Source organism: Mirounga leonina, unplaced genomic scaffold (genome assembly GCF_011800145.1).
Source record: "Mirounga leonina isolate KUSES-001 unplaced genomic scaffold, KU_Mleo_1.0 Mir_114, whole genome shotgun sequence".
Classification (NCBI taxonomy): domain Eukaryota; kingdom Metazoa; phylum Chordata; class Mammalia; order Carnivora; family Phocidae; genus Mirounga; species Mirounga leonina.
This window is the reverse complement of record NW_023270265.1, coordinates 23,413,246-23,438,681: the sequence shown is the minus strand read 5'-3', so window position 1 is coordinate 23,438,681 and position 25,436 is coordinate 23,413,246. Positions and strand designations below refer to the sequence as shown.

General features: G+C 36.3%; 1 protein-coding gene across 4 annotated transcripts in view; it reads right to left on the bottom strand.

Annotated features, from left to right (window-relative positions):
* LCOR (ligand dependent nuclear receptor corepressor) overlaps positions 1 to 25,436 on the bottom strand; it is a 140,219-nt gene that overhangs the window by 71,296 nt on the left and 43,487 nt on the right. For 3 of the 4 annotated variants that reach the window (XM_035026164.1, XM_035026208.1, XM_035026199.1), the window contains 2 exons: positions 3,263 to 3,328; positions 2,842 to 2,921 (listed from right to left, as the gene is read on the bottom strand). The gene's annotated coding sequence lies outside the window, so the exon portion shown is untranslated. Of the gene's footprint in view, positions 1 to 2,841; positions 2,922 to 3,262; positions 3,329 to 7,838; positions 7,878 to 25,436 lie in introns of those variants that run through there. The other variant, XM_035026171.1, reaches the window with a different exon arrangement.

The window sequence follows — 25,436 nt, the reverse complement described above, 5'->3', positions numbered from 1 at the left end:
GCAGGAAGCCTGCTTCTCCCTCTCCCACTCCCCCTGCTTGTGTTCCCTCTCTCGCTGTGTCTCTCTCTCTCTCTCGCTCTGTCAAATAAATAAATAAAATCTTAAAAAAAAAAATTTATGCTTTCTAACCACTATAGAATCTTGAAGGGTAGACCAACAATTGTTTTACTAATCTCTAGGTGAATGCCTGTTCTATTTTCCAAAGAGACGACTTTGTATTTTTTACCTACATATTTTATAAAGTAAATATAAGCAAACAGTATGCATTTACTTTAACAGCTTCGGTATCTACTGAAAGTCCAAAATGAAAAAATATGCATAACCTCCATTTCTTTCCCAATCATCAGACCAGTATTTCTAACAGCTTTTCCAAATACCTGGATATCTCATCATGCCACCACCCTCAAACTCAAGATTCCACTATCATGCTCTATGCTGCCACCTACTGGCTAGTACCATACCCTGCAGAGATTTCTTCCTTTTTTGGACTCTTAATAAGCCAGCCTTAAAAAGTACAAAATTCAACCCACTGGATATATTTACTTCCACATTCTAGTCCTTCTCAGATGAGATGCTCTAAGTGCCTTCAAAAAGTTTCAGTTCAACCACTTTAAGTCTAACACAACCAGAGAGACATACTTGACAATTTACATCTTCTAATAAGCTCTCTTTTTTCCTATTTTCCGCAATAGATGTTACGGCTGTCTCTGAAAAAAATAAATTCCAAAGATAGTGAAGCGTCTAGTGGAAAATATCAGCTTTCCCAGAACTAGCTAAATTGTCAAATGGAAATATTCTTTCTAATTAGAAAAGCAAATAGAAATTGAGGAGCTAAAACAATAACAGCTGTTTTAAATGCTACATGGTTCCATGCCTTGCTATTTCTGTCTTCTAAAAATATTCATACAATATTTTACCCTCATATAGCAATGGAAAACTCAATCATACTACAAGAATATACTGTACTCAATTACTGAACACAGAAGGGCTTTCCTCCCAATCCTACCCTAAAAGAGGTAATTAATAGTTGCTCCTTCTATTCCACCAAAATGCCAATTAAATGACTTGCTCAATAGTCACAACATGCATGCATATGCATGCACACACACACAGTTTAAAATGACCAACTTCAACTTCACTGACACTTGCTTAATTTATGGTCTTTCTCAAACCACATTAAATTTCAAAACACTCTCCACATTAATTCAATGATAACAGACCATCCTCGATAGTCACAATAACAACTTTCATGTAGTAAGCAACAAAAGGAAGCCATAAAAGAATACTGAAAAGCTCTTAAATTGGCTTTCAGATTTTAAAGCAACTTGCCAACAATGGTAAATAATGGTACAGTGGTTACAAGGAGGGGTAACAAAGAATACACAACATGGTTCATAGCCTTCAGAGGTTGACAATGTAGTTAAGAACATAAGACACAAACATCGAGAAACAGGAACAAAATAAGGCAGACTATTAATTGAAAAATAATTGTTACAGATACTACAACAGTGTGAAGGGTTGAATACAATTGACACTGACAGGAGGGTGGAAGCTTAAGCTAAGAGTAAGGCAGGGGAATTTCAAGCTATAAAGAACAATTGGTATGCAATGCTACAGTCTAAGTAGTAAAAGCATGTTGTTTACTACAAATGATTGCACTAGTTCAGCTGAAAAAAAAAAAAAAACTGTATAGAAGCAACATTAGAAAGAGGGCAGCATTAGAAAGAGAAGTGGACTGACCTGTGGAGAGTACTGAGGCACAGAACATTAGGCTAAAAATCCAGAATACAATGAAAAAGGTCGCTGGAAACTGAGTGTGTGTGCAATGACGTTTTCACACTATTTGAGGGGCGAGGGTTGGGGGGAAGGAGTTTAAACTTGTAGCAGTGTTTAAAAGACTGAAGTAAACTAAAAGAGACCAATCATGTTATTTCAGTAGTCCAGAAATAATGCTAACGGTATGAACTATGGTAATGACTGTGGAAAGAAAAAATGAAACTCCGTATGAGGGAAGAATTTATAGAACCTGGCCAATGATCCTGTTAGAAGTGTATAACGGGGAGGAAGGAATTAAAAATGTTTCCAAAGCTTTAAAACAGGGAACAGGGGCACCTGGGTGGCTCAGTTGGTTAAGCATCTCGCTCCTGATATTAGCTCAGGTCTTGATCTCAGGGTCATGAGTTCAAGCCCTGCACTGGGATCCACGCTAGACGTGGAGCCTACTTAAAAAAAAAATAAAACAAAACAGGGAACAGAAGTACCATAAAAAGAAACATAAGACAGGAAACCATTATTAATAAATATTTCCAACAATTAATGTTTCTAAACCCAAACTCCATTTATGTTTAACACAAAGCAATAAAAACAGAAACCCAAAAGTACAGCCAATTTCTACAACTGAATATAAACAGCATTCATGCTCAAATAGTATGAAGAAACATCTTATACTAAAGCATAAACCATAGTTTGTCATAAATCTTCATGAATTAGTAACTACTTGATCCAGATCCATGTTACTGCTTTTTGTACAAATGACTCCCATTGCTTGAATTATCATATATTTCATATTTAAAATACACCCAACAGTTTGAGATCTAGCTAATTATTCTGCCTAGTAACTGTATAAATAAAGGAATGCATGTTGGGATACAGATTTCTCAATAGGCTAATCAACACACTAGAAACAGTCTAAATAGCAAAACTGAGTATCAAATCTTTTATAAATAAATATGGAATCATGCCTTCCTTTTCCTACAAATCCTCCAACAAAGTAATCAAATTTTGAAAAAATAACAACTATAAAATACCACGCTAGTTAAGTTCCACAAGTTTTTTGGTTACCTTTACTTTATCTCTTCTCAAGCAACAGAATAGACAATTTTCATCAAAAGTCCAATCAGAAATGTTTTCAGGTTCACAGTCTGCAAAAATAGTTGGAATACTAAATTAACAGTCACGAAAAGGAATTTTTCAGGAAACAAATGAGATCAAAAATATTTATTTTAACAAAAACAAAACCCTAAGGGGTAGACAGATTTCTTATTTGTCTTAAAATTCTTAATAACTGCTCACTAGTTAATATACCTTATTAATACATATATTTGCATTATCAACTAAACACAAAAAGATGCTTACAGGGATACAGCTTTAACTCACATAAAATTGAATAAAAAGAAGGAGACGGAGGCTTAAATCACAAAAATATCACATATGTCACCAGGAAGAATTTGAAATACCAAAAGAAAAAAAAAAACTTGAATACCTTTAAATAAACTGAGATCTTTTAATAATGCAGGTCCAAACAGCCCTTCAAGAATACTTTCAAACCCTGAAAGGATGAAGAAAAATCCATATTACAATAATACTCCTTATGGTAATGTAATATCAATATGTTGCTGAAAAAACGATAGTGTATTCTTCCAGTCCTCAAGGATCCCTGGGTTATTACTGAAGGGATGCTGAGGAAAGAGTGTCAATGACAAATTTAAAAGAAGCATTTGCATTTTTGTCCATCATCAACATTCAATACAAATTCAGAGCACATTCAAGAACAATACAAAACAGACAACACTAGAAATAACCAACGAAAGAATGGAAACTCACAGGTTCTCTTATCATTTTACAAAATCCCAAATACCTCCTTACATAAATGCCCAAATCCCATTTTTACAAAGGCACCTTTCCCAATAAAAGGTCAAATTGTTTCAAAATTTCCACAGCATTCTAGATTAATCTAAATAGCATGTTTCTGAATATCAACTGAGATCATAGGTTTCTCAAGCTAAGTTTTTTTTTTGTTTTGTTTTTTTAAAGATTTTATTTTTATTTTTGACAGAGAGAGAGTGTACAAGCAGGGGAAGTACAAGCAGGGGAAGCAGCAGGCAGAGGGAGAGGGAGAAGCAGGCTCCCCGCCCAGCAGGGAGCCCGACGCGGGGCTCAATCCCAGGATCCTGGGATCATGACCTGAGCTGAAGGCAGATGCTTAACTGTCTGAGCCACCCAGCCGCCCCTCAAGCTAAGTTTCTGAAGAAGGAAAATCCTCACCGAGAACACCATTATCACTAAAGAAAAAGGCCATAACATAATATTTCAAAAGAAAAACACCTTTGTAATTATTTCACATTGCCACAATAACTACTTGCTGGTTCTTTTATGAAGGTAGAACTCACTAATTATACACACAGAAAATTCAAATATACCTATACATAAATATTTAAAATGTTATCACCTTTTACCAGTATTAAAAAAATACTTTTCTGATTTATTACCTCAAATACTGCTGATCAACTCAATGAAAAACAATTTAAAAATCTTGGCCATCTTGCTGTTTCTTATGGTTCATTAAGAGAAAAAGGAGGGGAAAAGAAGAAAGGAATCAGATTGTACCTTTATATAACATAACAGAAATAATGGGTTAAGAATAGTGGTTCCCAAACTATGGACCTCATTGGGAGCTCAAACAGTTACAATGGGTCCATGAATCCATATGTACTTAAAAGCATGAGCTTCAGAAAGAATATATTTTGTGCATTCAGTGTACACAGTACCTTTCAAATGCATAAAAATGTTACCGTAATTAAGAAAATACAAAAAGTGTTACTGAATTTCTGGTATGTACAATGTATTTTGGGGCACTATGTATTTTGTCACACAGTCTACTATCACTTACAGGTTTATAATTAAAAAAAAAAAATAGTTACAATGGAATATTACTCAGCCAGCAAAAAGAATGAAATCTTGCCATTTGCAAGGGCGTGGATGGAGCTACAGTATATTATTATACTAAGTGAAATAAGTCAGTCAGTCAAAGACAAATACCATATGATCTCACTCCTATGTGGAATTTTTTTTTTTTAAAGATTTTGTTTATTTTTATTTATTTGACAGAGAGAGAGAAACAGCATGAGAGGGGATAGGGTCAGAGGGAGAAGCAGGCTCCCCGCTGAGCCGGGAGCCATATGCGGGACTCGATCCTGGGACTCCGGGATCATGACCTGAGCCAAAGGCAGTCGCCTAACCAACTGAGCCACCCAGGCGCCCTCCTATGTGGAATTTAAGAAAGAAAACAGATGCACATATGGGAAGGAGGGAGGGAAACAGAGAGAGGGAAATAAACCGTTAGAAAATCTTAACGGTAGAGAACAAACTGAGGATTGATGGAGGGATACAGGTGGGGGGATGGGATAGATGGGTGAAGGGTATTAAGGAGGGCACATTTTGTGATGAGCACTGGGTGTTGTATGTAAGTGATAAATCACTGAATTTTACTCCAGAAACCAATATCGGACTCTATGTTAACTGAGTAAAACTTAAATTAAAAAAAAAATTTAGGACGCCTGGGTGGCTCAATGGGTTAAGCGTCTGCCTTCGGCTCAGGACATGATCCTAGGGTCCTGGGATTGAGTCTCGCATTGGGCTCCTTGCTCAGTGTGGAGCCTGCTTCTCCCTTTGCCTGCTGCTCCCCGTTTGTGCCCGCTTGCTCTCTGACAAATAACTAAATAAAATCTTAAAAGAATAAAAAAATTAAGTACTCTTATGCTCAAAAGGGAGGGAGACCCAATAATTTAAAATACTATACCCAGGTGGATACATGAGGTCCACACACAGAGTCAGCACTTCCTTACCACAAATACAATCACCATAAAGGGTTTGAAAGATAAAGGGGTAGAAAAGATGGTCCTTAGAAACAGTATTTTAGGGGTGCTTGGGTGGCTCAGGTCATGATCCCAGAGTCCTGGGATCAAGCCCCGCATCGGGCTCCCTGCTCGGCGGGAAGCCTGCTTCTCCCTCTCCCACTCCCACTGCTTGTGTTCCCTCTCTCGCTGTGTCTCTGTCAAATTAAATAAATAAAATCTTAAAAAAAAAGAGAGAGAGAGAGAGACAGTATTTTATCTCATTAAATAATACAGGAATGCCTGGCAAGCTCAGTCAGTGGAGCATGAGACTCTTGATCTCAGGGTTGTAGGACTGAGGCCCATGCTGTGTAGAGATTACTTAGAAATAAGATCATAAAAAATAAAAAAGATTGAAATTTAAGAATAATAATGCAGTGTAAGGGATTTTTTTGTCCACAGCATTAAGGCATTTTTTCAATAGAGTAATCTCTAGAGTTTGTATTATCTACACTGTAGTTAAACAGCTGATTTTTCTACACTGTTTTCTAGATTCTAGATTTTTCATTTATTATGAAGGAGCAATTGTTTTTCAACTCTCTTTAATTTCTTCCCATCAAAATTATTCCAAGGACATTAATAAAATCAAGCTACCTATTCAAGCAAATTGGAGTTATCTGTGCCTGTTTATTATTTGCCTACTATAATTAGAACATTTTCCACTAATTTACTATGGCCTCTCTTCCCTACACTGGGGAAGAGAAAGGGTTCAACTGGGGTTTAGAGGTTAAGGAGATGGTGGTAAGAGAACGAAAAAGGAATTGCTAGATCCTAGCTATCTGGGGCCTACAAACTAGATATTCTCAACACTAGTTTTTTTTTCTCTTCCCTTAAACGAATCCCATAGCTTGTCTCCAACTCTAAAACCCTCCTATTTTACAAATATTAATGAAAGCATTTTATTATCTTGAAAGTACCAAGTATGCACTGCAATTAGCTAAAGGAGATTACAGGTGGCTCTTGTCCCAAAGAGCGTTATCTAATATGCTTTCACTTGGATTTGTATGAAATTATAACAAATTCCAAACTTGTATACTAAGTATAAATCCTTGAAAAGGAAAAATGTAAATACAGCAAGAAATAATACTCAGAACAAAAAAAAAGCAAATAAAAGCTTTGAAAAAGAAAATTATAAACATTATAAAAGATAACAGAATCTGAAATAAAATAAAAACTTCATCAATAACACACAGACACCAGCAAAAACTGAATCACATAGCAAAAAGCCATGAAAGGGAAAAGACCAAAAGGAATCAAACAAGAAAAAGACTGGTGCTTTAAGCATAATTAATTCTGATCAAAAAAGCAACTGTAAACAGGTCACCCCTATTTTGCTCATATCTGTAACATACGTTAAACCTCACAATATTATCAATTAGAAACTGTAAAGCCGTATTTTGCTACCCTCTATTAAATGAATTTAATGCTACTCAGTTTTATGAATATTAAATATTGAATTTAACAGTTGCATAGCAACAAGAAATGGCTCATGTGCTATGCTTGACATTAACAAAAAGCAAATAAGGGAAGAACAAATGCATTCAAAATTTATACCATGATCTCATAGAAAAGCCATGAGATTAAACAAAATACCATGGAAAATTAAATAAATACTGAAAAAGACAGCCATGTCATTATGTTCAAACACTAGGGCTTAAAAAGCATCTTTATGTAATACATTACATAGAAGGAAATATTAATAATTTTATAGGACATTAACTAGTGTCCCAAGAATTCCTATCCAACATTACAAATGGTCTCAAAGTTGGTCTCCAGGCTCTTCCTCACAGCAACCTCCACTGTGTTTTCAGACTATTCCTAAAACACTGCTTTTTGACAATGCTACTATCTATTCAGAGAAATTCTACTTTGTTTAAAAAACAAATCCCAAATTCTTAAGTCCAACAATCAAAGTTGCTTATAATTTGGCTCCAAGTTACCATTAGCAGCCTTATTTCCCAGAGCTTTGTGCTCATTCTCACAGCTCCAGTCACACTGGTATTCTGATGTATTTAGTCATCACTTCTACCTCCTACTATTTTCTCAAGCCTTTCCACCTCATCTCTGCCCAAATATTATCTCCTTCAAGGCACTCTTCAGTTTGTTCAACAAATACATATTTGTTTATTTAATATTACATATATTAACTGACAGCCTACCACCTACCAGGGACAGCGGCAAGCACTGAGTAGGCAATGGTGAACAGACGTGGTACCTGCCCTCATGAAGCTTGGGTTTCCAGTTTTCTTATCCTCAGAATTCACTTATCACTCTCCCCTTTTAAATAAATGTCAATTGTTTGTTTTGTTTTCTGCACATGCAAAGCCCTGTTTATGCAAGTATTCTGTCAAATAAAATTTATCATAGGCTATCTAAGCCTTTCTTTTTTTTTTTTTTTTTAAAGATTTTATTTTATTTATTTGACAGAGAGAGACACAGTGAGAGAGGGAACACAAGCAGGGGGAGTGGGAGAGGGAGAAGCAAGCTTAGAGAGAGACACAGCGAGAGAGGGAACACAAGCAGTGGGAGTGGGAGAGGGAGAAGCAGGCTTTCCGCGGAGCAGGGACCCTGATGCGGGGCTTGATCCCAGGACCCTGGGATCATGACCTGAGCCGAAGGTAGATGCTTAAGACTGAGCCACCCAGGAGCCCTGCAAGTATGATTTAGATCGAAGAGGGAATATGTGAAAAATTTTAATCTTCTATCTTTTGTTTTTGAGAACTATATGATTAATCAGAAACTAAAAACCAGGCATGTAGAATCCTAGTATAAGAGAAAAAAATGGGAAACAGGAAAACCTGCCTAGCCTTCCTAGAGCATTAAATCTCCTTGAGCAGGTAAGACATAAATGTATGAAAAGAAAAGAAAGGCTTAGGGGTGTCTGGCTGGCTCAGTCGTTAAGCGTCTGCCTTAGGCTCAGGTCATGATCCCAGGTTCCTTGGCTCCCTGCTCTGCGGAAAGCCTGCTTCTCCCTCTCCCACTCCCCCTGCTTGTGTTCCCTCTCTTGCTCTGTCTCTGTCAAATAAATAAATAAAATCTTTTAAAATAAATAAATATAGATAAATCAATCAATCAATCAATCATGCTCGCTACCTCTTTATTTGTAACCAAAAGAGGAAAAGCAGGTTATGAAAAACAACAGGACAGGAGCATATCAAATACGTAGCCAACCTCAGTAAGCAATATAGTCTGTACTTTTGAAATAAAGAAACTGTTATGGATGGAATGAAAAAAAGGGTTCATGAGTCTTGGGAACCTTTTCTCTGAGGAAACCAGTATAGAGATTAGCAGTTTGAGAGACAAAGATGTCTCAAGGAAAACTAGGAGCACATCAGAAAATTAGCAATTTTTACATCAAGATCCTTGTAAAACTTGGTGCTTGGTATAAAATCTCCAATAGAGTATTATTATTTTATAAAATAGCTTGCTGGTAACAATCATCAACTAATATCCTGGTAAAATGGGGGACTGACAGTGTCTGGAGTTCTTTGCTTAAAACTCAGGTGTAGAACTTGCCACCAGCACACTGAACTCCATTATAAGGGAGCTCTACAACAACTGAAAAGCACCAGATGATATAATCTTTTATATTTTATCCAAGGTAATGTAAGGTAAAGAATCCCTTTTTACTAATGTTCCAGCTTTCCCAGTGTATCATATAACCAAAGAAATGTGGATGGACTTCTACAGATAATAAACAAAAACCAGGCTCCTCTTTTCATTACTTAAGGCAATCCACCTCCTCCCTGCCCAGTGCTGGACAACTAACTGTGTTCACTAAGAGTTCTTCCTCTCTCCCTGAGCATCTGCTCCTGGCCCATGCACTCTGAAGAGCCCATTTGCTGGCACACTTACCACCCTCCAAATTACTCAGCACAAGAACTGATGAAAAAACCTGACCAGATACAATGAAGAAAAACAATAATCTAATTACAACTAATGGCCCAAACTGAAATGGAATTAATGCAGAAAAAATACTAGAACTTGAAGAAAAAATATAAATAGTATTTCTACTGAGACAGGGAAGAACAGCATTTTAAAAAGAGCATGCTACTTTGAAAAAAGTAAAGAATATGTGCTTAGGAGAGAAGGAAAAAAGAAAAACAAAACTGTCAAAATAACCACACAGAGGTATTATGTAGAAAAATATATAATAAATTAGTGACTTAAAAAACTAAAGAAATGTCCTCATAATATATAGTGAATCTGAAGACACAGAAATCATGAAGTGGCCAGGACATTCAAAAATGTAAAACAAGAAAAAAGCAAAGAATATAAATTTTCAAAAAGGAAAGCAGAAGAAAACAAGAAGAAAACTTTCCAATGTTGAATACTATCTTGAGTCTTCATAGCAAAGGGGCTCTGAGAAATACTGAGGCAGAATACTCAGGTGGGAAAAAGCATGTATATATAGTACTTTCCTGGTAAAAATATCTCAATTTCAAGAATAAAAGTTTAAAAGCTCCAAATCAGGGAAAAACTTTCCTTTTCTTACTTAGAATAAGAGAAAAGAGATTTAGACTGCCAGTCATTTCATTAGTAAAAGGAAATGCTAAAAGCCAATGGAGGTATGTTTACAAAATTCTGAGTATAAAACAAAAACAGAACACTTTTTTAGCCAGTCTATTATTCAAAGACATGGGTAAAAGAAATTACTAGATATGCTCTCATTTGAAAAGCAGGACAGCATTCACTCTGGGGTAAGAGTTAAAGTAGTTCAGCTAATAAAGAATGATTCAGAACAAGGACCTCCTAAGAAAACACTGTTTATATAAAAAATAATGGTAAGCAATATACCAGTAAAATTAACAGTTAAGTGTAAACAATTGTTACTAACACAGGGGTTCAGTTTAATATAATGGATAAAAAAGAACTCTTTAAATAGATGAACACAATATAATTTTTAAAATGAATGATTTAGGAATAACATCCCAAATTATTACAATGAAATCTTAGGTGAAGAAGTAAGAATAAGATATGCTGAAGTATGTTAAAATCAAGTGTGTATGTGGGATAAGGGGGCAATTTATAATAGTCATTAATCTTTGATGTTAAGAAAATGTAGGTCTGGGGCGCCTGGGTGGCTTAGTCGTTAAGCATCTGCCTTCGGCTCAGGTCATGATCCCAGGGTCCTGGGATGGAGCCCTGCATTGGGCTCCCTGCTCAGCGGGGAGCCTGCTTCTCCCTCTCCCACTCCCCCTGCTTGTGTTCCCTCTCTCGCTGTGTCTCTCTCTGTCAAATAAGTAAATAAAATCTTAAAAAAAAAAATGTAGGTTTAAGATAAATTTGCTTAAAATGTATGAGTAAAGCTGAAGAATTTCCAAACCACTGGAGGAAATAAAGAACAGTAACAAAAAAGGTCAACTATGAAAGTAAATAAAATTAAAAATTAAACAAAAAGCAAGCATATTAAACAAGAAACACAAAAAACAACTTCAGGAATAATACCAAACAGGTACACATTACGATAAATATTAATTGACTGGATTAAGTGAAAACATTGTCACATAGGGTATAGCAATATACAGTTTATAATGAGCTTAAAGTGACAAAGGTATGTTGAAAGTGAAGAGGCAAAGAGAAAAACATTAGAAAAAAGAAAGCAATAAATTACTAGGTGGCAATAACAATATCAGACAAAAAATTCAAGGATAAAAGCATAAAACAAAATAATGAATTTTTACTATTACTAAAAGGGTAATTTTTTTAAAAAAAGATGTGAGAGAGAGAGTGTGCATGTGAGCATTAGCGAGACCACAGGGGTCGGGGGGAAACTCCAGCAGACTCTTGCTGAGCGAGGAGCCCAATGAGGGCCCGATCCCAGGGGCCTAAGATCAGGACCTGAGCCAAAATCAAGAGTCGGACACTTAACCACTGAGCCACCCAGAGGGTAATCTGTTTCATGAGTAAAATGGACCAGTAACGGGGCGCCTGGGTGGCTCAGTCGTTAGGCGTCTGCCTTCGGCTCAGGTCATGGTCCCAGGGTCCTGGGATCGAGCCCTGCATCGGGCTCCCTGCTCAGCGGGGAGCCTGTTTCTCCCTCTCCCACTCTGCCTGCTTGTGTTCCCTCCCTCTTTGTGTCTCTGTCAAAAAAAAAAAAAAGTACCAGTAATTTTTCTCCTAATATCTCTATCTGGGTTTGGTATCTGACTTCATAAAACTGAGATATTCTTTATTTTTTTTTTTAAAGAATTATTTATTTATTTGAGAGAGAAAGAGAGAGAGACAGAGCACATGAGAGGGGGGAGGGTCAGAGGGAGAAGCAGACTCCCTGCCGAGCAGGGAGCCCGATGCGGGACTTGATCCCAGGACTCCAGGATCATGACCTGAGCTGAAGGCAGTTGCTTAACCAACTGAGCCACCCAGATGCCCCTATTCTCTCTTTCTATTTTTTGGAAGAGGTGACAGACACTCTCTTCCTTAAAAGTTGAGATGAACCCACATGTAAAACCATCTGGGGTGTTTTCCTTCGAGCTCTATTAAATTTATTTAATAGTTATAGAACCATTCAAGCTTTGTTATTTCCTTCTTGAGTCGGTTTTGGAAAGTTGTATTTTTTTTAATTTCAAAATTATTGGCTTAAGATTGTTGATAGTATTTTCCTTCATCCTTTTTGTACTTGTAAAATATAAATATTAAATTTACCATTTTAGCCATTAAGCCATTACCAATTTAGCCAAAAATTACAAAATAAATATATTTGTAGTTTTTACATTATCCATCTGCAGAACTTTATCTGCAAAACTGAAATACTATTCAACAATTATTCCCTATTCCCCCTATCCCAGCCCTGCCAAACACCATTCTATTTTCTATCTCTATGAAATATGACTTCTCTAAGTACCTCTTAAGTAGATCTCACAGTATTTATCATTTTGTGACTGGCTTGTTTTACTTAGCATAATGTCATCAAGGTTCATGGATCCTGTACCACGTGACAGAATTCCCTTCCTTTTTAAGGCTGAATAATATTCTACTGATACACAGATTATATTTTCTTAATCTATTCCTCTATCTATGGACACTTAGGATGCTTCCACCTTCTGGCTACAGTAAATAATGCTATAAATTCCTTATCTTTTAAATCTTTTACTTTATCTCTAGTTAGCCTTCATTTGTGTAATATTATTTGTCTTTTACTCCTTGATCAATCTTGTCAGATTATTTTCTTATTCCCCATCACCCACCTTTGACTTTTTTTATCTTCTTTATCCTATCTTTGTTTTCCGGTTCATTAATTTTCACTTTAAGTTTCATTATCTTTGTCTGTGGGTTTATTCTGTTGTTCTTTTTCTAACTTAAGACAGAAGCTTAGTTCACTTATTTTCAGGTTTTCTTGTTTGTTTTTTTTTTAAAAAAACAAAGTATTAAGTAAAATAATGATTTAAGAGAACTAAACCTTTAATTATTTTGTATTAAGAAGTAATCTAGGGGCGCCTGGGTGGCTCAGCCGTTAAGCGTCTGCCTTCAGCTCAGGTCATGATCCCAGGGTCCTGGGATCGAGCCCCTCATCGGGCTCCCTGCTCCGCGGGAAGCCTGCTTCTCCCTCTCCCACTGCCCCTGCTTGTGTTCCCTCTCTCGCTGTGTCTCTCTCTGTCACATAAATAAATAAAATCTTTAAAAAAAAAAAAAAAAAAAAAAGAAGTAATCTAGCATAAATACAATGTAGTATATATCCATACAATGCAATGTTATTAGAATATGGATGAATGAATTTCAAAACACTATGCTAAGTTAAAAAGGCCAAAATAAAAGACCACAATACTATATGATTCCACTTATATGAAATGTCCAGAAAAGACAAATCTATATAAATAGGAGATTAGTGGTTTCCTACAGGTAGGAGTGAAAATAGCAATGACTGCAAAAGAACACTTTTTTCTGAAGCGATGGAAACATTCTAAAATTTGATTTTGGTGATGGTTACACAACTCTATAAATATAATAAAAATCACTTAAAATGGGTGAATTGTAAGGTGTGTAAATTATATCTCAATAAAGCCATTAAGTAATCTATGCATGTTTGATAAATATTTGTAATGTTTTAAGAAAATGTTGCCTAGGGGCACCGGGGTGGCTCAATCAGTTAAATATCTGCCTTTAGCTCACGTCATAATCCCAGGGTCCTGGGAACGAGAGACCCACATCGGGGTCCTGCTCAGCGGGGAGCCTCCTTCTCCCTCTCCCACTCCTCCCTCTGCTTCTGCTCTGTCAAATAAATAAATAAAATTGTTAAAGAAAGAAAGAAGGAAAGAAAATGCTGCCTATTAGAGAGATAACCTTGTAATTCTAATTTAGTATGTACAACTGAATAGCTGATTAAATATGTGGTTTTAGGCTGAAATCTTACTAAGTTTGCACACTGTATTTAAATACTTGTACAACTTAAGAACAATCACATTTATAACTTCAAATTATTAGACTCCTAAGATTTACTTAAGTACTTAGGGAGATTTTGTTAAATATCTAAAGAGAAAATATAAAAATTTTAATTCATAGTTACAAATTAAAACATTTTAAAAAGTTAAACTAAAATATTTATTACAAGTTTAAAATTAGAGTAAGATCCGTATTTTAGGAAAACTAGGTTTTACATTTGTAACTTAAAGTGAACATTAAATTAGAAATCTAAGTATGCGTTATCTTTTATATACAAAGCCAACTTAAAGGATATTATTTTTTAAATCTCACATTTAATAACAAGAACCAATCAAGTGTTACTACAGAGCTCAGCAGTGTGGGAAGAGGATGTATTTAAAATATATGCCCTGCCATTAAGATTTACACACATTTCTGCTACCATGCATATACTGATAACTCTCCAATCTCTTATCTCTTGCCCCAGACCTTATTTCTAACTGCCTGCTTCATTCACATCATTACCAAGACATCCCAAATACCTCAAAAAGTCCAAATCAAAATCATTTCATTCCTTTTACCTCATCTCAACCAGTGATTCCTTCTTTATTCCTTACCAGAAAAACGGCATCCCTAAACCCTTAACTCTAAATCATTCAGATTACAAATCTAAGTCTGTCTGATTCCATTTTTCCCTAAGTCAGTCATCAAGTCTTCTGGTCAGTGAGTCCTATTCATTCCAATTCAGAAAGATCCACCCAAATCTGTTCTCTCTTTTCCACCCCTAAATTCAGGTCTTCACCATTACATGTTCATGTTATCATTAATTGAGTCCTTAGTTGGCATCAAGCAAGCCCTGTATCAAGGTACTTCATACCCACTATAACAAATCTTCAGAGGAACACTGTCAAGTAGATATTATTACTACCTAGTACAGATAAGAAAGCTGAAAATCAAAGCAGCTAATTTTTTCACACAACTGCAAAGAGGCAGAGCCTAAGGTTTAAAACCAGGACTGTAATTCTACACCCAGGTTCTTTTGAATTCATCCACTGCCTACTAATAACCTCTTCTAACTTTTCATTATTTTACTATTTCAGCATCCCCTACATGACCATTTTCAACACAATTCATCCTTCACACTACTGCCAAACTTCTCCCATCTTTTCTCAGTTTTAAAAACATTTGATCGTTTCCAGTGATACTAGTGAAGACTTCAAATTCCTGGATGACATCCAACATCATTGAGGGTCTGTCTAGTTCTCATACTACCTTTTCAATCTTCTATGACACCATTTTCTGTCTACATACACTATGCTCTAGTCAGACTGATTTATCAATCACTATGTACATGTCAATGCACGTCCTCTGCCTAGAATGTTCTCCTGCAACCCTCAATCTAGTTTGTTCTAAGGCATCCTTATCTCATCCCTCAAGCCTCAGGCAAAGTTAGGAACATCCTCACCAGTGCTGCTTATACTACTACTTATAAACTATTCTATAGTTATTTTTTGGCATTTTATCCACTAGATTTTGTGCAAAGAACCAGAGCCTATTATGTCTCTCTCTTAATATCAGCCTGTTTCTTAAACTGCAGTCAATAAATGTTTGTTGAATGATTGTAAACACACCCTTCCTAATTCCTATACTCTCATATTTACCTGAGTGGTCAGATTTCAGAATGACTCCATTTTGTGTCTGGCATGTTGAAGACCGAAAGAAATAGTTAAACACAGTAAATAAAAACAGAAGAGTAATTGGTATCTGATAGAAAAAAGGATGATTTTCTGCTTGACTTCAACTAAGTTCCCTATATCTGTGAACTAAAGTCAGAATATAATTAAGGGCTTGCTTTGCTGGCCCATGAAGAGAGATGACAGAACACTTTTTTTTGTACAAAGCTGTAATCACAGCAAAGACAGAATAAACTGAGAAAGATGAGGTCCTGAAAAATAATAGTATTAATACATTAAGAAGGGGAAAGGAATACGTATTGAGTAGCTGGAACATTACCAAAATAATTTCATATAATTATATTTACATACAAAATGCCATAAATGAGATTCCAAGATGTTAAGTAACCAAAAGCACAAAGATAGTTAAGTAGCTAGGTCAGATGAATTTAGTTCTTTGGAAATCCAAGGGCAGTTTGGGTTCATTTTTTCTGTTATATCAAACTGTCTTGGGTAGAGTAATTATGCTAAAAAGAAGCCATTTAAATGCAAATCTGAAGTTGATTAGGACTGAGTCAATTACACCAGGAGTTCACAATCTGTGGGCCACAATTCCTTAGAGGAACTCCATCATTACAAGGTCAGTAAATCCATATGAGCACTGTTTGTAAATTAAATAAAAATGTGCTTGTATATACAGCCACTATTTGTCCAAATGACATTTTGCTGTGAACAAAATACATATTTCCTTAAAAAGCATTACTGAATTCATAATAGCCTTTTGTTACTACATATTTTCTCAAACATACTAAAAATGTAAGACAAGGTGGGAGACTGGCAATTTCTTTTGCTCTTTTTTTTTTTTTTAAGACTAAATAAAGAGGTTTTCTATTGTTTCTGAGCCTCCTTTTCTTGGTGGACTATACAGATACTGAGTTGTCCACTAAGAGTCAGACACTAGGGATGCAGCTGTAAACAGTACAGACAATAGTTCATATCACGGAACTTTTTAATTCTGACAAGAAGACAAATGATATAAATGATGATGATGATCATGATGACAATGTGTGATAAGGGTAAGTAAAAGAAGTAATGGTTGAAGAAGAAAATAGCAGAGTAAGGGGATAACAACTAAGCCCTGATAAACCCTGATAGGTAACACTGAGAAATGTTGGGCAGAGACTTAGGAAGGAGAATCTTTAAAGAGATCAGGAAAAGACTTTAAGTGCCAACATTTTTGAGCACTGAATGAAGTAAGGGAGCAAGCCACACAGATAACCAAGACAGAACAGTCTAAGCAGAGGGAAGAGTGCCGAACAGCATACAGTATGAGCTATGGTATATTTGAGAAAGAGCAAGAAAGCTGATATGGTCTCAGCAAAGTGAGTAAGGTAGAAAGTAGGAGATGAAGTCAGAAATCTAGAGGCATGATCCTGTAAGGCCATGGTGAGAATTCTGAATTTAATAGAAATCAACTAGTTTTACATTTGGGTACTGGTGGAGGTGTAACATGATCAGATTTATAGTTTAAGATTCCCAGGTGGGTGCACAGATAACTGATTATGAGGAAAACATTACTTTTTAAAGATTTTTTAATTTATCCATTTGTCAGAGAGAGAGAGAGAGAGAGAGAGGGAGCGAGCACGCACAAGCAGGGGGAGTGGCAGGCAGAGGGAGAAGCAGGCTCCCTGCTGAGCAAAGAGTCTGATGCAGGACTTGATGTAGGACTCTGGGATCATGACCTGAGCCACAGCAGACGCTTAACCGACTGAGCCACCCAGGTGTCCCAAGAGGAAAATATTATTAAAGGACTATTATTACTATAGCTTTGGCAAGAGATGATGGTGGCTTGAACTAGTATAGGAGTCATGAAGGTAGAGAGTAGTGGCTGGATACAGAGTGTGGAATGGGTAGCAAAGGTGTTAAAAACAATACTTTAGGCTTTTGGTTTGAGAACTGAGTGAATGGTAATGTAACTTTCTAAGATGGACACGACTAAAGGAAAAACAACTTCAACAGAGAAATCTAGTTCAGTTTTGGACATGTTAAATCTGACATGCCTTGGGCGCCTGGGTGGCTCAGTTGGTTAAGCGACTGCCTTTGGCTCAGGTCATGATCCTGGAGTCCCGGGATCGAGTCCCGCATCGGGCTCCCTGCTCGGCAGGGAGTCTGCTTCTCCCTCTGACCCTCCTCCCTCTCATGCTCTCTGTCTCTCATTGTCTCTCTCGCAAATAAATAAAATCTTAAAAAAAAAAAAATCTGACATGCCTTTTAGAAATGAAAGTGGGTATGTGCAGAAGGCAACTGAATAGGCGGGTCTGAATTTAAAAGGATACACTGGCATCAAGGATATAAAACTGGAAATCATTAAAATACAGATAGAATTTAAGGCCTTAGAACTAGATGAGATCACATTCGGTTAATGAGGGCAGATAAAATGAAAAGAGGCAAGAGGACTGAATACTGAAGTATTCCAATGTTTATCAATTAGGAAGAAAAAAGAGACTAAAGTATGACCAGGTCTTTTTTTTTTTTTTTTTTAAAGATTTTATTTATTTATTTGAGACAGAGAGCATGAGAGGGAGGAGGGTCAGAGGGAGAAGCAGACTCCCTGCCGAGCAGGGAGCCAGATGCGGGACTCGATCCCGGGACTCCAGGATCATGACCTGAGCCGAAGGCAGTCGCTTAACCAACTGAGCCACCCAGGCGCCCCTATGACCAGGTCTTATTTATGGTCATATTTCCAGCATCTGGCAAACAACTTAGTTGTAAATACTCAAAAAATACTACAGCTGATCTGAACTAGTATATGGCATGTAATTAAAATAAATGCATATCCGGGGCGCCTGGGTGGCTCAGTCGTTAGGCATCTGCTTTCAGCTCAGGTCATGATCTCAGGATCCTGGGATTGAGCCCCGGCATCAGGCTCCCTGCTCCACGGGAAGCCTGCTTCTCCCTCTCCCACTCCCCCTGCTTGTGTTCCCTCTCTCGCTGTCTCTCTCTCCGCACCCCCCGTCAGATAAATAAATAAATAAATCTTAAAAAAAAATAAATAAATGCATATCCTACCTCTCCACCTCTCATACAAGAGATGATCTTGAAAGGGAAGCATATCCCTTTCAATATAATCAAACACATTTCTTTAAATATCTCTAACATGCATGTTAAAAAAAAATCACTACTTTATAACACATTTCCAACATACCTTAATATATGGCAGTACAAAAGATCAAACTTTAATCTGGTCCCTACTGAAATAAGCTTCCACGTATTTTAGAAAATTTTAAATTACACCCAAAATTTGAGTTAGACTTCAGATTTTTATATACACATTTACATATAAAGTAAATTCTTAACAGTCTTCCTCTGCTCAAAAACGTTCAATGGACTACCTACTGCCTGCAGAATAAAATCCAAACTATGAAGTGCGGCTTTTAAATCATCCTAGATATGAACCGTTTCAACACTCACTCTCCCAGTTTCCTTCAAGCACACTCAACTATTCTGTTTCTTGAAGACAACTTGCTTTTCCTTGTCTTAATCCCTCTTCTCATCCTGCTCCTTCTGTCTAAAAAGCCTTCTCTCAAATCTCAATAGTCTTGATCCTGCTTTGTCTTCAAGGCCACAGATCAAAAGTCCCTCCCAACTGTTATCTTTCCTTTCAACTGACTCCCAATATCCTTCACTTTATCTGTCCTTAATTTTCAACACGAATGCATATGTTTTATGTATCCTACTGAATTCTACACTCAGTGTTACACTAGGACTTAGGAAGTAACAGACTAGTGGTTAACAGCAAGGACTCTCTGGAGCCAGATAACCAAGGTTCAAGTTTCTGACTTTGCCATTTAACAGTTCTATGGCCTTAGGTAAGTTGTCTTATTTATTTTCCTCACCTTCCTTGGCTATAAAATTGTTTTGATCTAAAAAAAATTAAGATAATTAAATATTTTCAAACTGTTTGGAATAGTATCTGACACTATAATAGAAGCACTATATTATGAAGTATTTGAGGAAGAAGAGAAAGGAAGGAGATTGTGTTTTGGTAATTCCTCTTTTTTCCTTATGACTTAAAAGACAACTACATATAACAGTAAGTTTATGTTGATGGGTTGGAAAATCAACAAGGAAAACTGGAAAATAAAATGCCACATTTCTACCCAGGAGGATAGGCAGCTAACTGTACTTGGGAAGTGGGGGAAAGGAAGGTTACAGATACTACTTAGATGGTGGTGAAGTTGAAGAGTGTATTAAAATTAATGTTAATCATCAGAGCCTATATAGGAGTAGACTTTCTAAACTACTGGGGAGAGGGAGGTAATCTGTCAATATAACCATGGACAGGAAGAGGTGGGGTGAAAGTAATAGCAAAGCACAAGAGAAAAGATGGCTGGATAATTTAAACAAGAAAAAAACTGCAAAAGCTGAACTTTTATCAAGAGAAGGGTATTCAAGGGATGCCTGGGTGGCTCAGTCAGTTAAGTGTCTGCCTTCGGCTCAGGTCATGATCCCAGGGAAGCCTGCTTCTCCCTTTGCCTGTCACTCCCCCTGCTTGTTCGCTCGCTCGCTCTCTGACAAATAAAATCTTTAAAAAAAAGAGAGAGAGAGAAGGGTATTCAATTTTATGATCTGTCATGATGTGAATCCTGAATCTTTATAGATCTTTTTCCTTTGAAAAAATTTGTTAATGAGCATATAATATATAAAGATTTATGACAATAACAGAATAAGGGAACAGAATTACACAGGAGCAAAGTATTTTGTATACAATTGTAACTAAGTTGTTATTAATTTGAAGTAGAATTTTATAAATTAAGATGTTAATTATATATCCCCAGGGCAAGCACAAAGAAAATCACTATAAAATTGTACAGTTAAAAAAAGGGGGGGGGATTAAAATGTTACACTAGAAAATACTTATATAACACTCTTTAAAGGCAGTAATGGAGGGCTTTAAGAACAAACTGATATAAGACATGTAGAAAACAAATAGCAAAATGACAAAGATCCTTAACAGTAATTACATTAAATGTCAATGGATAGGTTAAACTCTCCAATTAAAAGGCAGAGATAGGCAGAATGGATTAAAGAAACATGATCCAACTATATGGTGTCTACATGAGACTCACCTTAGATCCAAAGACACAAACAGGTTGAAAGTAAAAGAAAAAATAGTACATGAAAATAGCAACTGAAAGAGAAATAGAGTGTATACACCCATATCAGACAAAATACATGTTAAAACTTGTTACAATAGACAAAGATATGATAAAAGAGTCAATCTATCAAGAAGATTTAACAATTAAAAACACAAATGCACCTAACAACAGAGCCCCAGAACATATGAAGCAAAAAAAACGACGGAACTGAAGGGAGAAACAGCTCAACAATAATTGTAGACTTCAGTACCTCACTTGCAATAATGGATGAAACAACTAGGTAAAAGATACAAAGGAAAGAGGACTTAAACAACACCATAAATCAACTAGACCTAAAAGACATACAAAGAACACTGCACCCAAAAAAAGCAGAATAAACATTTGTCTCACGTGCACATGGAACATTTTCCACAGCAGACCACATGTTAGGGCACCAAAAAAAAAGTATCAATAAATGTAAAAAGTTGGAAATCATACAAAGTATCTTCTCCAACAATAACACAATGTGATTAAAATCAGTAATAGGGAATTAGAAAACTCACAAATATGTGGAAATTAAACAACACATTCTTTTATTTATTTATTTATTTATTTATTTATTTATTTATTTATTTGAGAGAGACAATGAGATAGAGACAGAGAGAGCATGAGAGGGGGGAGCGTCAGAGGGAGAAGCAGACTCCCTGCCGAGCAGGGAGCCCGATGCGGGACTCGATCCTGGGACTCCAGGATCATGACCTGAGCCGAAGGCAGTGGCTTAACCAACTGAGCCACTCAGGCGCCCCTAAACAACACATTCTTAATCAATGACTCAAAAAAAGTAATCACAATGAAAATTAGAAAATACATTAAGAATTAAAATAGCCACAACATACCAAAACATATGGGATGCAGCAAAAGCAGTGCTCAGAGGGAAATCTACAACTGTGAACACCTACATTAAAAAAGAATATCACAAATCAACAACCTTATACTTTAAGGAACTAGAAAAAGATGAAGAAACTAAATGCAAAGCAAGCAAAAGAAAGGCAATAAAGGGCAGAGATTTAAAAAAGAAAATAAAAAAAGAAGTAATCAGTGAAACTGAAACTTCTTTGAAAAGATTAACAACATTACAAACCGTTAGAAGAGAGAACACTCAATTTACTAAAACCAGGAACAAAAGTAGGGACACCACTACTGACTTTACAGAAATAAAAAGAATATATAAGACAATACTATGAACCACTGTATGCCAACAAATAGATAACATAGATAAAATGGACAAATTCCGACAAACTACCAAAGATGACTCAAGAAGAAATAAAAAAATCTGATCTATAATGAGATTAAAATAATAATAATAATAATAATAATAATAATAAAACCTGACCAAGGGCGCCTGGGTGGCTCAGTCGTTAAGCGGCTGCCTTCGGCTCAGGTCATGATCCCAGAGTCCTGGGATCGAGTTCCACATCAGGCTCCCTGCTCAGCGGGAAGCCTGCTTCTCCCTCTCCCACTCCCCATGCTTGTGTTCCTGCTCTCGCTGTCTCTGTCAAATAAATAAATAAAATCTTAAAAAAATAAAAATAAAAAATAAATAAAACCTGACCAAGAAAATCCAAGACCCATATGGCTTCACTGATAAATTCTCCCAAATATTTAAATAAGAAATAATACCAACGCTCTTCACTCTTCAAAAAAATGGAAGAGAAAAGAATACTTCCTAATTCATTCCAAAAGGTTGGTATTTCCCTGATACCGTAGTAAGACAAAGACTTCACAAGAAAACTACAGACCAAGATCTCTCATGAATACAGATGCAAGAATCATCAACAAAACACTAGCAAACCAAACTCAGCAGCATATTGAGGACTATACACCATGGATTTATCCCAGGAATGCATGGTGGCTCAATCAATTTTAAAAAAATCAATCACCATAGTAACAGAATGAAGGGGGGGAAATAACATGATCACCTCAACTGACACAGAAAAAACATTTGACAAATTCCAACATTCTTTCATGCTAACACTCAATAATCCAGGAATAGAAAGGAGCTTTCACAACCTGATAAAGGACATCTATGAAAAACTCATGACTAACATACTCAATGGTAAAAGATTGAAAAACTTCCCATTAAGATGAAGAACAAGACAAGGATGTTCAATCTTGCCACCTCATTCAACATTGTTTGGAAGTTCTAGCCAGGGCCATCCAAATCAAAAGGAAGAAGTAATACTACCTCTTTTCACAGACCGGATCTTACATAAAAAAAATCCTAAAGAATCCACACAAAACTATATTAGACCTAATAAGCAAGTTCAGCAAAATTGCAGGATACATGAGAAACATCAAAAAATCAGTTGTATTTCTATACACTAACAATGAACAATCTCAAATTAAGGGAACAATTCCATTTATTATAGTATCAAAAAGAATGAAATACTTAGGAATAAATTTAACCAAGGAGGTGGAAGACTTACACACTAAAAACTACAAAACATGAAATGCTGGAAGAAACTGAAGACATAAATAAATGGAAAGATATCCCATGTTCTTGGATTAGAAAACCTAAGATTGTTTAGATGGCAATACACCCCCCACACCCCACAAAACTGATCCTATAGACTGAATGCAATACCTATCCCAACTATGTTTTTTGCAGAAACTGACAGGCTGATCTTAAAATTCACATGGACTTGCAAGGGAGCCCAAATAGCCAAAACAATCTTGAAGAAAGTTGAAAAAACAGAAACAAAGCTGGAGGATTCACACATCCTGATTTCAAAAATTATTACAAAGCCACAGTGTTGGCACAGAGATAGACATATAGACCAAAAGAATAGAATTCAGTGTCCAGATATAAACCACATATCAATGGTCAATTGATTTATGACAAGGATGTTAGGACTATTCAGTGGGGAAAAGAATCGCCTTTTCAACAAACAATGCAGGGACTACTGGACAACCATGTGCAAAAGAATGAAGCTGGACTCTTACCTCATACCATACATAAAAACTCCAAATATATCAAAGATCTAAATGTAAGAGAGAAAATGATAAAATTCTAAGAAGAAAACAGAGGGGTAAATCTTTGTGACTATGGATGTAGCAATGGATTCTTACATGACACCAAAAGCACAAGCAACAAAAAATTTAAAATTTTAAACTTCATAAAAATTAAAAGCTTCTACGATTCAGAGAATACTATGAAGTGAAAAAACCCACAAAACAGGAGAAATTTTTTGAAATCATATGTCCAATAAGGGTCTAATATGTAGAATATGTGAAGAATTCTTACAACTCAACAAAACTCCAAATAAACCAATTTAAAAATAGGCAAAGGACTTGAATTCACATTTCTCCAAAGAAGATTTACAAATGGCCAACAAGTACATGAAAAGATGCTCAATATCCTCAGTCGCTAGGGAAATGCAAATCAAAACCATGAGATACTACTTCATACCCACAAGGATGGTTATTTATTTTTTAAAGATTTTATGTATTTATTTGACAGAGAGAGAGTGAGCACCAAGTAGGGGGAGCAGCAGGCAGAGGGAGAGGGAGATCCCAGGACCCCAGGATCATGACCTGAGCTAAAGGCAGACATTCAATGACTGAGCCACCCAGGCGTCCCTAGGGTTTGTTTTTTTTTTTTTAAAGGAAATGTAAGAAGTGTTGGTGAAGATGTGGAGAAACTGGATTTTTACACACTTCTGATAGGAATGCAAAATGGTGCAGATGCTGTGGAAAACAGTTTGGTAGTTCCCCAAAAAGTTAAAATAGAACTACCATGTGTCCTAACAATTCCACTCCCAAGTACAAATCTAAGAGAATGAAAACAGGTGTTCAAACAAAAATCTGTACATGAATGTTCAGACATGCATTATTCTTAAGAACCAAAAAGCAGAAACACCGAAATGTCCATCAGCTGATGAATGATCATACAAAATGGGGCATGAGCATACAATGAATATTCAGCGATAAAAGGGAGTTATTATGGCCAGAATGTTTGTCCCCCCCTTTCATATGCTGAAAGCCCTAACCTCCGATATAAATGTATAATTTAATTAAGGTTAATTGAGGCTGTAAGAGAAAGGGGGCTGATCCAATAGGATTAGCGTCTAATAAAAAGAGACACCAGAGAGAGCTCCCCCCTCCTTCACACTCCAGCACAGAGGAAAGGCCCTGTGAAGACACAGTGAAAAGATGGGCATCTATAAGCCAGGAAAAGAGTATAAACGAGAAACGACCCTGCTGAACCTTGATCTGGGGCTTCCAGCCTCCAGACTATGAGAAGATCAGTATCTGTTTAAGCCATCCAATCTTTTGTTATGGCAGCCTGTACTAATACAGGAATGAAATACTGATAATGTACTATAACATAGATGAATCTCAAAAATGTAATGCTAAATTAAAGCCAGACACAAAAGGCCTTATATTATATAATGACTGTTTACTTTTATTCTATTTAAATTCAATTAACATATAGTGTATTATTAGTTTCAGAGATAGAGGTAAATGATTCATCAGTCTTATATAATACCCAGTGCTCATTTCATCAAGTGCCCTCCTTAATGTCCATCACCCAG